Raw genomic sequence first — 16,446 nt, 5'->3', positions numbered from 1 at the left:
AGTCAGCTTCTCCCTCTGCCTGTGTCTCTTCCTCTCTCTCTCTCTGTGTCTTTCATGAATAAATAAGTAAATTTTTTTTAAGGAAATTTTAGTGCTATATTGTTTTCATGATCAAAATATACATGGAAAGTAAATTAATAAATTTTAAAAGGAAGCTATTTCAAAATTAAAGGAGGTAAAGCTAGACTAACAACATCTAAAGTTGTAATAGAATTATTTAGATATTTGATAGGATGTGGCATGACACTAATCCTTCCCATAGTAGTTGCTGATTTGGAGTAGTACTCTAGAGAATACTTATATGTATGTTAAAATTCCATGGACTAAAAATTCTTTCATATTTACTAACTACTGAAGAAATATTCAAGTATGAAGCTTTCTAAAGTATGTTACTATTCACTCATTTAATGAAGAGGATTATCTTACTTGACAATTAGCAATTATAAAAGGTACCTATACAAATGCCTGTATTTAGGTTATCATATTTATGCCCCCCCCCTTTTTTTTCTGTTGTTCAGGTAAAACTATCATAACTAGCTAAAATGTCTTCAGTAAGAAAAAAAATCTACTAAAAACCAGTAAAATTTATAAGTAGGCAAAAAGTAAGAAAATAGTTATCTCAGGAATTCAAACAAAATATCCTCCAAATTAGTCTCAGAAATTACCTTTTTCTTTATTGATTTTGCTAAATTTTACAAGCAAACTTTCTATTATACCCATTTTTATTGGATTTTAGCAAGTGATTTTATGCTGAACTGGTTCTTTGAAGAAACTGGAGCAGAGAGCATGCTATTCTTTACTTTAAGCCGTGATAATTTACTTGTGTTGCAGAACCTAATTGAAATACATTTTCAGGGACGCCTGGTGGCTCAGCGGTTGAGCATCTGCCTTCAGCCCAGGGCATGATCTTGGAATCCCGGGATCGAGTCCCACGTCGGGCTCCCTGCATGGAGCCTGCTTCTCTCTGCCTGTGTTTCTGTCTCTCTCTGTGTCTCTCATGAAAAAATAAACAAAATCTTAAAAAAAAAGTATATTTTCAGATAAAATTAAATAAAATGATGGATTTGGTAAAAAATGAATGAATACAGATACATACATCTATAGATGAAATAATTAAAGAAATATAAGAATCTCTTATACTTTTTAAGACTTCCTTTTGTGTGTGTGTGTGTGAAAGAGAATTCCATACTTTTATTAAGAAACAAACCAAAAAACAGGTAAAAAGCCATAAAATCACACTACCCAGTATGCTTCCTTAGATACAGGAAATGGAAAGCTGCTTTTGTGTGCAACAAAAAGCAACATGTTCAAAAGCCATATGTAAGAAAACTTTATTTTGTGCATCTTCTCACAGTCCATTCTGTTTTTAAAATCTGTTGTCCAATATTTTATTTCTAAGCTGCCTCCAATCATTTAAAAAAATTATAGAGAACAAGGACTACAAATAAAACAAGCATTCCTGAGTAAGGATGTTTTATGTCATTTCTCTCATTTTGTACCAATAAGAGTGTAATTAGAATTCAGTTTCTGGAATGCCTGGGTGGCTCATCAGTTGAGTGTCTGCCTTTGGCTCAGGGAGTGATCCTGGAGTCCCAGGATCAAGTCCCACATCAGGCTCCCTGCATGGAGTAAGTAGCAAATGTAAGTTTAAGAAGTAAAGTGTTTACTTTTAACTATACATATTAGTATGGAGTAAAACATTCACTTTCAATTATTTTAATATATGTTATTATATATTACATATATGCACATATACATTAGTAAGAAATTTTGTTAGGAACTATTATGGACATAACAATTGTGAAACAAATTAATTGCTCTTAGGTATGTAGTGTGGTTATAGTAATACAAGGTTACAATCTAATCAAAATTGATACAATTTTCATAGGGGTAAAAAAAAAGAACAGGAGGGATGTCTGGGTGCCTCAGCAGTTGAGCATCTGCCTTTAGCCCAGGGAGTGACTCTGGAGTCCCGGGATCAAGTCCCACATCTTGCTCCCTGCATGGAGCCTATTTCTCCCTCTGCATATGTCTCTGCCTTTCTCTGTGTCTCTCATGAATAAATAAATAAAATCTTTAAAAAAAAGGAAAATAAACTAAGAAAAATATTTTTTATCTAAAATCCTAGATTTTTTGCCTAAAAAAGTGTTTTCAGTAGTTAAAAGGCACTAACTTTTTTTTTTTTTTGTAGAGAACTCCATAGATATTTTAATGTCAGACTCAAGCTAGAAGAAATCACCTTTGAATGCAGAACATGCCTTTGTTAAGGAGAAGACTTAATATGCTATAACTAGCCTCCATTTAAGCTCTTCTGACCCTTTTGATTTGAAGTTTCTTTTACTATAGCCTCTTGTCACATCTAGGATGGAAAATGTTCTGACTGTACAGGTGGGCTAAATGTTGATGATATAATTGAGGAGGATTTTTTTTTAAAGATTTTATTTATTTATTTATTTATTTGGAGACAGAGTACATGCATGTGCAAGTGGGGGAGGAACAGAGGGAGAGAGAGGAGCCAACTCAGTGCAGAGATCCCTGTGGGGCTGGATCCTGTGGACTCTGAGATCATGACCTGAGCCTAAATCAAGAGTCACAGGCTTAATTGACTGAGCCACCTAGGCACCATTTAATACATTGATTTTTACCATAATCAGAAACCATGGGAAACGGGACAGAAGAGGATCTGTTTGTTTTGTAATAAATGATTTATGCAGCCCTTTTTAAACAATTAGTACTTCGATAATTTTTTTAATGATTTAGATTATGGGTAAATTTTCCGTGGAATTAGAATCCATATTCTGATTATAAGCAAAGGGTTGCCTGTAAAATTTTACTCTTATTCTTAGTCTAAGAGTGATGTAAGAAAGAAATGGTGACATGCTTTTTTTGTCTATAAAAAGTTCATGTGCAATTAGAAAACACTAAGAATAAAATTTAAAGTAGATATTACACTGTTTAGCTCCAAAAATTGGAGGACAGAGAGAGTTTTATTGTCTCTATTGTTTTATAAGAATATAGGTTTGAAGCTACTGGAAACCTGTTTTTTTAAATTATTTGTTTCATTTTATTTTTCTTTACTAGTCAATAATATATTTTGCTTTTGTTGTTAAGCTCAGTTATGAGAATGTATCAACAAAAGATAGTGTTCAGGAAATTAATTCAACTAACTCATTTAAAATAATATATTAGGGACGCCTGGGTGGCTCAGTGGTTGAGCAGCCTTTGGCCCAAGGCATGATCCTGGAGTCCTGGGATTGAGTCCCACATCGGACACCCTGCATGGGGCCTGCTTCTCCCTCTGCCTGTGTCTCTGCCTCTCTGTGTGTCTCTCATGAATAAATAAATAAAATCTTTAAAAAATACATTTAATAAAATAAAATAATATATTAAACAACATCTCCTTTCCATACTTTCTAGAAAGAATATACTTTTATAAATCCTATTTTCCAGGTACCCCAAGAAGCATGATTGTTCTATATGCCATTTTGAATTGTTTTATCATATCACAGTAGCAATAATATGAAGTTACTAAGTGAACCAGATATTGGACCTAAAATTTTTGACAGGGTAAATACAGGACTGTCGTCCTAAATATGTGTGCACTCAGGATACAGCAGAGTATTCAAGCTATAGAAACTCATGCGGTTATATACATAGCCAAGGTCCACAATACCAGGAGATGAGAGATCTATTGATTTTTTAGTTAGAACACTACTGGAATGCCTGCATTTTCTTCCTCAGTAGGATTTAGTACTTTCTTCTCCTGGGAACAATACTTCCTTTGATGTGCATTCTCTTTAATAGTTACAAGATATTAAAAATAAAGTAGTATATAATCAAACACTAACCTAAGAGGGGGAAAAGGTAATTATGATAAAGGACAAACATTGATGTTGATTATCAATATTGATTCAGGGATCTTATAGGGAAATTTGAAATGTTTATGAGTCTATAACATTATTCTAGCATTTGTCTGCTTTGTGATTCCTTACCACTTTTTTCACATTGTTAGTGCAGAACCTTTTGCTACTTTAGAACCAGTTTTGTATAGGACTGTCTCCCTGCTATTTCATGAGCTCCCTAATTGAGCCAATGTCCTATTTTTTTCAATAGTTCAAGTTCTAATCCCAAAAGCTATCACATGCAAGATGCTCAATGGGTTTGTTGAATGAATTATTAAAATAATAGATGTTGTGGATGTTTGCTGCATGCCTCTTTTCTTTCCTTTAGTAACTGAAACACATTGATTTACTGTCACAGGAATCAGAATAGAAGTATCTGAAAGGTATAGGTATTCAGGATGGGGAATCGGTTAAAAGATTGTATCCAATACTTAAAAGCTTAAATATTCCTGTATGGATGGTATAATAACAGAATAAACTGTCTACTGGTATTTTCCTATCACAAGAGGCTGTTTTGCCTGTAGACACTGGTATATCTTTAATGATTGTTTACAGACACTATCATTTCTGATTGATTCACGTGTACTCTACTGCAGCAGCCATGAACACGTTTGCTTATTATCAGATGTGGCATACACAATGATAAAGATTTATTGTCAATCAAAATAAAATAGTAATAACAGTTACAATTGATTTTAAAATAATTAAAAAATCATGGTAGGATTACATGTAAATTGTGCCACTTTCTACTTCCATTAGTGCTAATAATAGAAGTTATTTTTTGACTGTGAAATAAAGAAAATATAGATCTGGCTAAACCAGATTGGGATCCTGAGTTGGAAATTATGTGTTAGCCTTCTTGAGAAGATAATATCTGTGCAGTTTTGGAAGAGATAAGAGAGTTAACCAAGGGGTTATATGGAGGAAGGATAACATGTCAGCAGATAGAACATGAAAGATCTGAGCATTAATGGGTGCTGGTATGATCAAGGAACAGGAAGAGGAAAAAGATCAGGTTGTCACAGGATAGAAGTTAGGGAGGAAGGAGATCTGGACCATGCAGGAGTTACGGAACATTGGTTTGGTAGGATTGTGAGTCAGCTCAAGAGAGGGTTTGGGTGAAGTCATGATGAGACTCTTAAAATGGGAACTCCAGCAACCAGAAGTTACAATACCACTGGGAAATACAAGCGGTGGATGGCAACACTGAAATGCTTATAGGCCTTTATTCCAGCTCTTTGGAAGGCTTTCCAAGGGAACCATTTGTGCCTCACCTGACTTGAAGTGCTAATGCACAGTCTGCCCACCTGGCACCTGCTGAAAACAGAGGAGACCATGGGCAGTTTGTAGCACCAGAGGGTCTGCAGTGGAGGTTGGCACAGTCCAGCATGACTGAAGGAAGCGCTCAATTTGTGGCTTGCCCTAGAAGTGGGGGAATATATCCAATGTTCTGACTTTTTAGAAAGCTGTAGGAGGGACTGAAATAAATAGCAGTTTATTATTGTGCTTTATTTATATAAGCACACACAGGACGTGTTCCTCTTTTGGAGCCAGAGAATGAGATTCTAACTTGTTTAGGAGTTTATGATTAGAAAAAAAGAGTTATTAATACCACTTTGTTTCACATAGTCCTTCCTTAACTTTGCCATATTTGGTATTTAACAGTTATATAAATTTACAAAGATGTATATTACTTTATTTCATCCATTAATATTTTAAACTGAAAGCCATTTCCCCCCATGAGTATAAATCGAGTTCTTAGAAATATGGATATATTCCTAATGTATATTATAACTATTTCTATGTTTAATCTTAAACATAAGTAACCACAAATATGATTCCATCTCTTCTCGCCTATTATAACTTACTATTAGGATATTTTCATAAATAGGTTCTGAAAATTAATACATTTCTACTGAAATAATTCTAGTGTAACAATTATTAGGTAGATCTAGATCACCTAATGGATTGTAATCCATTAAAGGGTTCATAAAATATCATAATGAAACAGAACAAACTGTGAACACATTTATAATGACACCAAAACCTTGATATTGAATTGTGGGTATGCTGGGTGCATATCCACTCTAATTAAAATTTGCTATAAAAATGGTTATTTCTAAGAAAGTTTTACTTATTATGAATTTATTTTTACTTAAATTTCTTGAAAAAATATCAGTGGCACCCAGAAAATATTGAGAAAGTGTGGCTTTTTTTCTATAAAGACAGTATGTGCCTACCATTGCTCTTTTTTTTTTTTTCAAGTCCAATAAAGTAAGTTCTTCCCTTCCCATCCCTTTCTTTTTTTACCTTCTTCTCTTCTCATCCCACTCCTCTCCTCTCCCCTCCTCTCCTCTCTTTTCTTTTCCTCTGTAGTAAAAGATTTCTTGTATCACTACAGGGCCCTTTTAGTTTTCCCTAGGATATTAAACCAGAATATCAGGTTTGTCCCTCAATAATTTTGCTCACAAATGCAAGTCATATGGAAAACAGTACCCCCATAGACTCTGCCATCAAAAGTAAAGGGTCACTTCCTATACAAAAAGCCAGTTGCACATAAAGGGCATGTTTCTGGGGAAGAGAGCCCTTAGAGAACCCTAATTTGGATAACAGTAGAGAAAAATACATCAACTTTAGATAGAAAGAAGAGAAGCAAAAAGATACACTGAAGTTCCTCAGTTGCCCAGACACCCCTAGGATGAGCTGCAATAGGGAATATTTAATTTAGGTTTAGGGCAGCCATACAAGTTTTTCTCAAGCTTGGAAGACAAGGAAAGAAAAAATTTCCATTCATACATTGCCTCCCCCACTCTTCTTTCTTAGTCCTAGTCTCCTATATACAAATTGCTTTGCCTCTGAAAATTTTACACAAATGGGGGACGCCGGGGTTGCTCAGTGGTTTGGCACATGCCTTTGGCCCAGGGCGTGATCCTTGGGTGCCAGGATCTATTCCCAGATCGTACTCCTGCATGGAGCCTGCTTCTCCCTTCGCCTATGTCTCTGCCTCTCTCTCTCTCTCGCTCTCTCTCTCTGTGTGTGTCTCTCATGAATAAATAAAATCTTTTAAAAAAAATTTATACAAATGTGAAACATAAAAGAATAGGTTTAGTCTGGCACTTTGGAACCCTTTATCTTTTCAAGGGATCCTCTTTCTAGCTTGAAGTAAGTGGACAGAGATAGCGGCCAGCACAAGGTACTGAGAGAGAGAGATACTGGGCTTCATTTTGGTTTAATAGTAGTTCTTGGTTCAGATAATTTTGTAACATTTTCCTTTGTGTTTTTACCTCCATAGCAATAAATTATTTCTTAATATCTTAGCTAAATGAGTTCATAAATTGAGGCCTATAATATGGTAATAATATATAGCCAGAGCCATGCATGCTGGAGCCAATTCATAAACATTTAACAATAATCAGCCCTAAAAATTAAAAAAAAAATAAAAAATAAAAAAGAATAACCAGTCCTTAAGGATAAAAGTGTATGTTAGACAATATAAATGATGGTGTACCTGTTCTGGCATTATAAGCAGTCAAATTTGTCCTCCTATAGAGAATATTTGTCATTTATATTTTTACTTCGTTAGTATGGTAGCAAAATTTATGTAGTTGGCTCGAATGTAATACTATACTCCAATTTTCATTATACTTTTTCATTTTTTATTGTCCTTAAGCAACTACTTTTCACTTCTTCACACATTCGCACACTATGTGGACACCAAGATGCACAGATTTTTGTCTGCTATGTTTAGCATAGTATTCCTAGGGCCAATGATATTAAATATTTTTTAATAAACTAAATGGGTGGATGGATGGATGGATGGATGGATGGATGGATGGACTTTTTGCAAATAACTGCTAATTTTGCATTAAAATTTATCAAAAAAACATCTGTAGGAACAAAAAAAATCTTTAGGTTTATTATAAAAGTTAGAGTTATCCAGTTATCATGGAAGGGTTATCTTCTTTTATAAACATTTTATACAGTACAACTTAGAATGTTGGACATTTTTTAAATATGCTTATAGAATTAAATGATGCAAGGGATATTAACATTATGGAATGATATATACACATTTAAGTAAAATATTAATGGAGCATAGATGGTGGTAGAGGAAGCAAGGAAAGTACAAAAACACTTTTGTTTTAAAGGTTATTAAACGTGACCCTCATGGATTGAAATTCATGACTCTTTTCCCCAAATGATTTCACAGCTAAAAATAAAGGCAATGACCAGTTTGGGGGCTATAAACATACTAAATTTTGAAATTATTTTCTTATAAAGATCTCTGACATCAGAACTCATTTGAAATAGCTGTTTTATACCACTGGGTCTGAATTAGTATATTTAATAACATTACTTGAGGGTCGTGGGTTTTTTTTTTTTTTTTTAAGATTTTATTTATTTACTCCTGAGAGACACACAGAGAGAGGCAGACACATAGAGGGAGAAGCAGGCTCCCTGAGGGGAATCCCATGTAAGACTTGATCCTGGAACTCTGGGATCATGCCCTGAGCCAAGGGCAGAGGCTCAACCCATGAGTCACCCATGTGTCCCTTATTCAAACCAATTCTCAGCTAGCTGACTGCCAGCAACTTATTTAGTCTCTCTGAGCCTCATCTGTAAATAGGGATAATAATCATGAAGTTGTGAATATTAAAATAAAATAATGCACAGAGTCCAGAACCATGCTCAACACTTGAGAAATACTCACCAATACTATAATTTATGAGTATATTAAGAAACTATATGGAGAATATTGATGTGAAGAGAATTAGTGTGTGGAGGGAGATATTACAATAATACAATGTCTGATGTCCAGGAGACAACAACTGGGAGAAAAGTGTCTAAGAGAGGCTACCAAAGACATTGACATCATAGTGCCTATTAGAGCTCATGGTGCTGTTTTCTTTTTCTATGCAGTGGAAGAGTGTATCAGTCTTTTAGGTCACTTTTAAAAGTAGTGCCCATGCCGTTCCATTAGCTGATGACATAGTTTCTTAGTCATCTTTCAATACTTTGGGGTAATTTTTTAAATTGGCGTAACTTCTGAGTTTTATAACTGAAAGTTGTACTGTTTTGAACTTAATGGTATTCTACTGAGGTAACAAGGTTTTTCTCATTCTGAACCTGTAAGATTAAAGACCTTGAGTGTAAGGATGACACCAAAACCTCACAATACAAATTGATATTAGCTTTGCCCCCCAAACAACAACACTGGACAAAGTACTTCATCCCTGCACCTCCACTGTTATCTTTTTCCAGATGAAGTGTTGAGATCACGTCATCTCCAGATGCATTGTGTGGCCTGTGGCCCACTTTTACTTCCATCATTTTCTGTGTAACTTGATATCTTCAATCCCTTTCCTCTCTGATATTATTAGAATGAAAAAAACACCCTAAGCCCTAGAGCTTTATACATGTGGCTAAATAAGAGCTTTTGCAAAGACGAGAGACATCTACAATGAAAAGTTAACTTTTTGATGAACAAAAAGTGAATGTTGCTATGAGAGGGGGGAAAAGTCAGATTTTTTTAAAAAAGCTTTGTAACACAAATGTATAAAAAAAGTGGAATATGAAGTGCAATATTTGTGAGACTGTAGAGAAAATATTTTCATGTTTCTGCAGTTAGTGCTTTCTGAATAAAACTAAAAAAGAAATGTGGAACTGAATTAAAGAAAGAATTAGATTTAAATTAAAGAACTGAGAGATGACTGAATAAATAGCAAGGGATTTACATTAGTGGAGGTATGTTTTTAAACATCACTGAGAGATAAAATCCAGACCATGGAAACATTCCAAGGATTGAAACACTCCAACACTTGTCTTATCTTTCCCTAGAGACATTTATTTACATTCTAGAGAATAAAAAGCCGAGATCCTTACCCATCTTTTCTGAAAGAGAATTTGTTTACTATCAGGGAGATTGTTTTTCATCCTCCTTCAGAAGGAGAGGAGGAAAATGTGTATATAAACTCATCTTTATTTGTAAATTAATTCTCACAAATTATTGATGACATCAGAGCCCCTTTGCATTGTTATCCCCTGAACCTATATCCATTTGTCTGAACTGCTAAATATTTTACTAATGAAGAAAAATATTGGGGACAAGTTGAATGGAAGTAGCTAAAGGAAAACTTTTGTGATTTAAAAAGTGAGCCAGAGATTAAGGAAAAATTAGTTTTATCCTGTTCCTTGCTTGAAGGAAAAGAATTCTACAGCCTTTTCCTCACTCATGTCTGGGCAATATAAATTTTGAAGCTTTGTTAAATGACTTGGTAATTTATTTCCATATTTCTTATCTGCAAAATTTTTCTCAGCTTTGATTATAAAGAACTCTTTAGTATGGCATGCTTTCAATGTTGTGTCTAACTTGATTTTTCTTCATCTCCTTGTCTTATACCATACTTAAATATAAGAAATTTAGGAGAACTAAAGGGAATAAGCTACCTTATCTTCTTTCATCCATGTAATTTCTCCTTTTCTTATAAAATAGAATAGAACAGGAAGTTATCACCCTCTTCCAACACCCATATGATACCTGATTATGAAAGACAGTCTCTTTTCTGTTTATTGTGATCAATTCAGAGGGCTTTCAGAAATAAACATTGGATGTTAGATTCTTTATGAAATAAATGGAAAATCTTTGTTATATGAGGATCTACATTTATGGATCTTCTAATAAAGATTAAATTGTGATAGTTTTTCCTTTTTATCTGTAGCTTGATTAGTCTACATTGTAAATTGTTGGGTTCTCAGGCAAAATACAAAGTTCATTAACATTTTCAATTCTTTGAAGTTTTCACAAAATATTTATAAGTACTGTTGATAAGTTTTAATAGCTGGATATTTATTGATTTTTACATCGACATAAAGTTTATATGTAAAGAAGAGGAGGGAAAGAGGAGAAATGAAAATAAGGAAAAAAGAAAAAAGATAGTTAAGAAATAATAGGATAGAAAAAATAGCAGAAAATGGGAAATATATTATTGCATCAAAATATTGGCTTGAGCAAGTTTTTTTAGTTTTTCCTTCATCATGTTTTCAGTAATATAATATTCAAATTGATGACATTTGATGACATTATATGCTGAAACAGAAGGAGAGTTTTAGTGACAAAAATATGGTGATTATTTAGTTAATATTGAGAATTTACCATGTTAAAGATACCCTGGTTCTTTAAGTGTATTAAATTACTCATTTTACCAATATCCTGTGAGGTTATGTACTGTTCTATCTTCATCTTTAGGGACAAAAAACTGAAGACTAGAATTTTAAAACTATTTGTGAAGGTCATAAAACTGATAAAAGTGGCAGAGCTGGGATTTAAATCCGTGCCATCTTTTCCCTAAAACCTGGGCTTCTAAACACTTCATGAAATAGGTTTTTATGTACTTATTTTTTCTAGCACACATAACATCATACTCAGGTAGAATTTTCCACTAAAACCAAGGACAAAGTAAATTTTGATGGCGCTAGCAGTACATGCAAAAAAAGAAATGATAAAACCCTAAAGTTGTCATGTTAAAATCTCCTTGCCAACACCAAGTATATAAATTGTGGGAACCTTGGGAAGAGTTGCTTTGTTTTATTTTATTTTTTAAGTGGAGTTTTAGCAAGAGCTAAATTTTGCTGTAGTCATGGGTTTGCTTTTCTTATATTCAAATCAAGAGCAAGAAGCCATATGGAAAAATCAGGATGTTTCAAAATTGCCTTCTGCAATTAAGACTGGTGTTGGATTCATGCCTGACAACATAGCAGTACAGAGAAATCTTCATGCTCAGAGTTATTGGGCCCAAAATGCGTGACCCTCTCTTGAGGAGAAGTTGTGGGTTGCACATAATACAGAGAGCGTGTAGGTGTCTGTCAGTTCTTTTCCAAGAGTTCAGCTTCATAGGCAAATGGACCTCAGCAAAAAAGAAGCTTCATTGGACTTGAGAAGCTTAATGCATGAGTAATTGACCAGTCACAATAGACAATGGAACTCTAAATGAGATATCTCCCAGTGATAGAAAAAAATCACAAACAAGTTTCATAATTCAGCTAGCTTTCAAAAACACTCACATCCAGCAATTAAGGCATTGTACCACTACAATTTCAAATGAGTTGGAGCTTTTTTTGTCTGTCTCTTTGTCCCCACTTCTCATGAAACTTTTATTCTGTTGAGATCCTTTTTATCCTGGAGGGATATGAAACAGAGTTTGACAAATTGAGAAATGAGCATAGATAGGAAAAGTGGAAAGAAAAAAACTCAACCCCCACCCAATACCACCCCACTTACACAGTAAGACTTAACAAGTCTGGTCTAGGGGAATGGGAAAACTCTGGCTTGAAATGAAGTTTTAAGTTGTTCAGAATTTTACAGGAATTGGTAGAATCATTATTTTAAAATAATTTTAATAGATTTTTTGTTGTTACAGCAATTCTAGGTTTACAGCAAAAAAAAGGGGGGGGCATGGACAGTTCCCATAAATGCCCCACTTCCACAAACACACAACCTCCCCCAATATGATCATCCCACACTAGAATGGTACATCTATCACATCACTGGACCTGTTTAATACTTCATTATCACCAAAAGTCCATAATTTACATTAGTGTTCTCAGTTTTGTACATTGTGTAAGTTTTGACAAATGTATAATGACATGTGGCCACAATTATAGTATCGTACCAGGGTAGTTTTGTTGCCCTAGAAAATGCTCTATGCCCTGCCTATTTATCCGTTACTCCTCCCAACTCTGGGCAATCACGGATCCTTTTACTGCATAGCTTTTCCTTCTCCAGAATGTCACATAGTTAGAATCATATAGAATATAATTTTTTGATAGGCTTCTTTCCCTTAGTAATATGCATTGAAGTTTCTTTTATGTCTTTCATGGCTTGATAACTCCTTTGATTTTAGTGCTGAATAACATTCCATTGTTTGCAGGTACCACAGTTTATCTATTCATCTACTTAGGACATCTTGGTTACTTTCAAATTTTAGAAATTTATATTAAATCTGCTATACATACTCAAGTACTGGTTTCTATATGAATATAAGGATATAAACTTCAGCTCATCTGGGTAAATACCAAGGAGCACAATTGCTGGATTATATGGTAAGAGCATATTTAATTTTGTAAGACCCTGTCAAACATTTTCAGAATGGCTATGCCATTTTACATTCTCACTAGCAATGCATGAGAGCTCCTACTGCTTCATGTCCTTGTCAGCCTTTGGTATTGTCAATGATTTTGGAGACATATTTATTACTGATCAGAAGACGTATCACAAGGGAGTGACTAGAAACTCAAGAGTCTTCACCAAAATTTCTTCTAGAAGTATGAAAAAATTAGCTCCACTAATTAATATGAATGGAAAAGGAGAGATAATAGTCCTTACATATTATATTTCAAGGGTGGTGCTTATATATTTTATTATAAAATTAAGATATTTCTACTACACATATTTCAAATTGCTTTAAATTTAACACAATTTGTTTATATGCTTCAGTGGAGACTTGTAGGCTGAATTCAGCCTGCCATTTCATGAATTTGGGGACATCTAAAAGTGTTTTCCTAAGGTGGACTTAAGGATATTTGTTAGTTTAATTCTTTGATTCAAAATTTATTAAGTAACTTACCTAAAAAATGCCAGGCATTATACTAAAACTGGAAACAAATATATGAATAAAACATGGCTTTTGTCCTTAAATAATATATTAGTCAAAGTTGCTTTGGTTAAGTGTGAGAGAAACACCACTCATACTGCTTAAACATAAATGAGAATTTATTGCTTAAATAACTGCGTCAAGTAGTAGAGCTTACTTAGGACTTCAGGGTTCTTTTACATACCTTTCTCTGTTTCTGTTAAATTTATAATTTCTTTGTGTATTGTCCTAGTCACCCTTTGCCTCGATGCAAATGAATTCCATCAGGATGGTAAAGGTGACAACATTGTAGCAAAAATTCTGGAAATACATCATTTCAATTTATAATCCCAGAGAAAGAAGGAGCTTTTCTCTCTCTTAGCATGTGCTTAAAAATCTGACTGAAAAAAAAAATCTGACTGGACTGGCTTATCTCTGCTGCTTTTTATGGAATATTATGTCTACAGTTAGAAGATGAGGTTTTTGTTAAAGAGTGAAATGATTATACCTTTCCAGATAACTAAAAGGACTCACAAGACTACAAGGCATATTTAGATCAAGTTTTAATCAAGACAAGAGTATGGTATGTTAGAGGAAAGAAAGCACAGATAAGAATCATGGGTCTGAAGATTTCTGCGTAACTAACCAGGACCCTTTTATCGTTGGACAGAAAGTATTCCATCTCTAAATTATGTACCACCAAGATACATACAGGGCATCTTGGTTTAAGCAGACATTGTGCAAAAGTTTCCATTAGTGTCTTTTATGTCCCACTGATTAGGTAGCTAAGCTAAACAGCAGATTATAGATTATTACCTAAGTCTATGATTTTTATATTGGCCACAGTCAGTAGTAGGCTTCCAAATGACCCCAGAGAAAAGCATAGAATTTTCCCAGTTCAACTAAAAGATAAGTACCTTACACAAAGTGTATGTTATAGGGTATGAGGTAGGTATCTTTCCTTATCCTTGGGAAATCTGAATAACATACATGTTATTGAGAAAGACAAAAAACAGAGTGGGAAGACATTGAAGACCCAGAATAGAAAAGACAGTTATTTCACGAAGGAGAGTATATGAAGAAATTGGAGAAAGTGAGATAAAAAGGAGAAGTGATATGTTTAACGTGAAAAAAAAAATATAATAGATGACTTTTAGATAGAAAGAAAGGAGATAAGAGTTGTTACAGAGAAGCAGAAAAAGATGCCTAACCCTTTTCTGGGGAGAAAAATGACAAGTAAAATGGTAAACTTGTGAAAAGCACCTGTCATTCTGAGGGTGTAACTAGAGAAGTTCAGAATAAAAGAGAGAAGAGAAAGATATTTTGTCCTTTCTTGTATTCTAGAATGATTGTCTTTGCTTTACTTTAGAGGAGCCTGAGTAATAAGTAGATGGATCTGTCTTTGAAAAAGGCTCTATCTGATTCAATCTATATTTATAGATTGGGATATAGATATTTATCCATCATGTTTGAAGATAGCAGTAAGAAACTGATAGATAGGCCTGAGTCAACACTCCTTTCCATAACATGCACAGAGTATGGGGGACCCAGAAGTCCTGGCTTTTCCCAGTAGAAGAACACGGGGATGATCAGACTATAATGAACTAACAGAGATGTGGGGTTAGAAAGAAGAGACAGAGGATTGAGACCAGTGGGAATGGCAGGAATCATGGAGAGGACACAGAGTAGTGACTAATCATGAAGCTGAGCAGTCATGGAAAGACATCATTTAATAGGGTACCAGAACTGTTCAACTCAATAGTTAAAATTAAAATAGAAAGAAAACTGTTTGAACCAGGAAAGTCTGAAAGAGTATTATTTAACAAGAATAGGTTAGTTACACAATTTGAACAATGGGATGGGAGAGAGATCCTGTGTCTTATCAGAATGGTTATCTGAGCTGTATGCTAATTTTATGGTGTCTTATTTATGAAAACAAAGTTCTCATTTTTGAAAAAGATAAGGTTATTTACAATCTTGTAACCTCCTATGATTATTTTTAAAATCTTTTGTTGTCATTGTGAGTAAATGGGTAGCCAAGTGCTTTTTCTTCATACATAACCTATAATCCTATCTGTAGTGGGTTAAATGAGTGACTCCCAAAAGTTCATGTCTAAATGAAACTTTAGAATGTGACTTTATTTGGAAATAAGGTCTTCACAAATGTAATTAGTCAGAAGTAATAATGTATTGGAGTGTGTCTTAAATACAATTACCAGTGTCCTTAGAAAAGAGGAGAGGACACAGAGAAGAAGGCCATGTGAAGAATGAAGCAGAGATTGGAGTGATTTTCTACAAGCTAAGGAAGGCCATGAACTGTGAGGAGCCATCAGAAGCAATGAAAAGACAAAAGGACTCCTCTCTAGAAGACTTCAGAGACAGCATGTCCTTTGTCGTCACCTTGATTTCAGGAATGGCTGAGAAGTATCTTAGACTTTTGTTGTGACGAACTGCTTTTTGCAAAGGACTTCCCACATACTCTAAGAACATACTACCTGAACCTTGTCTTCACTCTTCCTTATGGCTCTCATAAGACCTCTGTCCATACTTCTTTATTTTATTTGCCTCTATTAAAGCCTAGACCCTATTCTTCTTTATGGAAATGTTTCTCATTAATAAATAGTCTCTCTACTGCAAAAGCCTAAATAAAATCATTTAATTACCCAGTATATTTTTATTTCTCATAATCCTGTATAAGGCACATTTTGTTATAAAAGCATCGGAGTATAGAATCTGAATTTAATAAATAAAAACAGAGGAGAAAAAAAAAAAAAACAGAGGAAGTTGCAAAATGATTTCCTGAACTCAGTAAGCAATTTATTTTTATTTCTAAGTGAAAAAGGCTCTGTACTTATCTCTCCATGAAACAAAATGATGTGATAAGGAAAAAAAAATCACTTGTATACACAACAGCT

The 16,446-nt window shown here is 34.2% G+C and overlaps 1 long non-coding RNA gene across 9 annotated transcripts in view; it reads left to right on the top strand.

The window, feature by feature from the left end:
• The window catches only part of LOC140621450 (uncharacterized), a 72,534-nt gene that overhangs the window by 41,661 nt on the left and 14,427 nt on the right, over positions 1-16,446 (top strand). For 4 of the 9 annotated variants that reach the window (XR_012021144.1, XR_012021145.1, XR_012021146.1 and 1 more), the window contains 2 exons: positions 12,830-13,001; positions 15,751-16,189. The exons of 4 other annotated variants lie outside the window; for them this stretch is intronic. This is a non-coding gene — a long non-coding RNA (uncharacterized lncRNA). Of the gene's footprint in view, positions 1-12,829; positions 13,002-15,750; positions 16,190-16,446 lie in introns of those variants that run through there. One more of the 9 variants, XR_012021148.1, reaches the window with a different exon arrangement.

Source organism: Canis lupus, chromosome 30 (genome assembly GCF_048164855.1).
Source record: "Canis lupus baileyi chromosome 30, mCanLup2.hap1, whole genome shotgun sequence".
Taxonomy (NCBI): domain Eukaryota; kingdom Metazoa; phylum Chordata; class Mammalia; order Carnivora; family Canidae; genus Canis; species Canis lupus.
The sequence above is the reverse complement of the archived record's forward strand: the minus strand, read 5'-3'. Positions and strand labels throughout refer to the sequence as shown.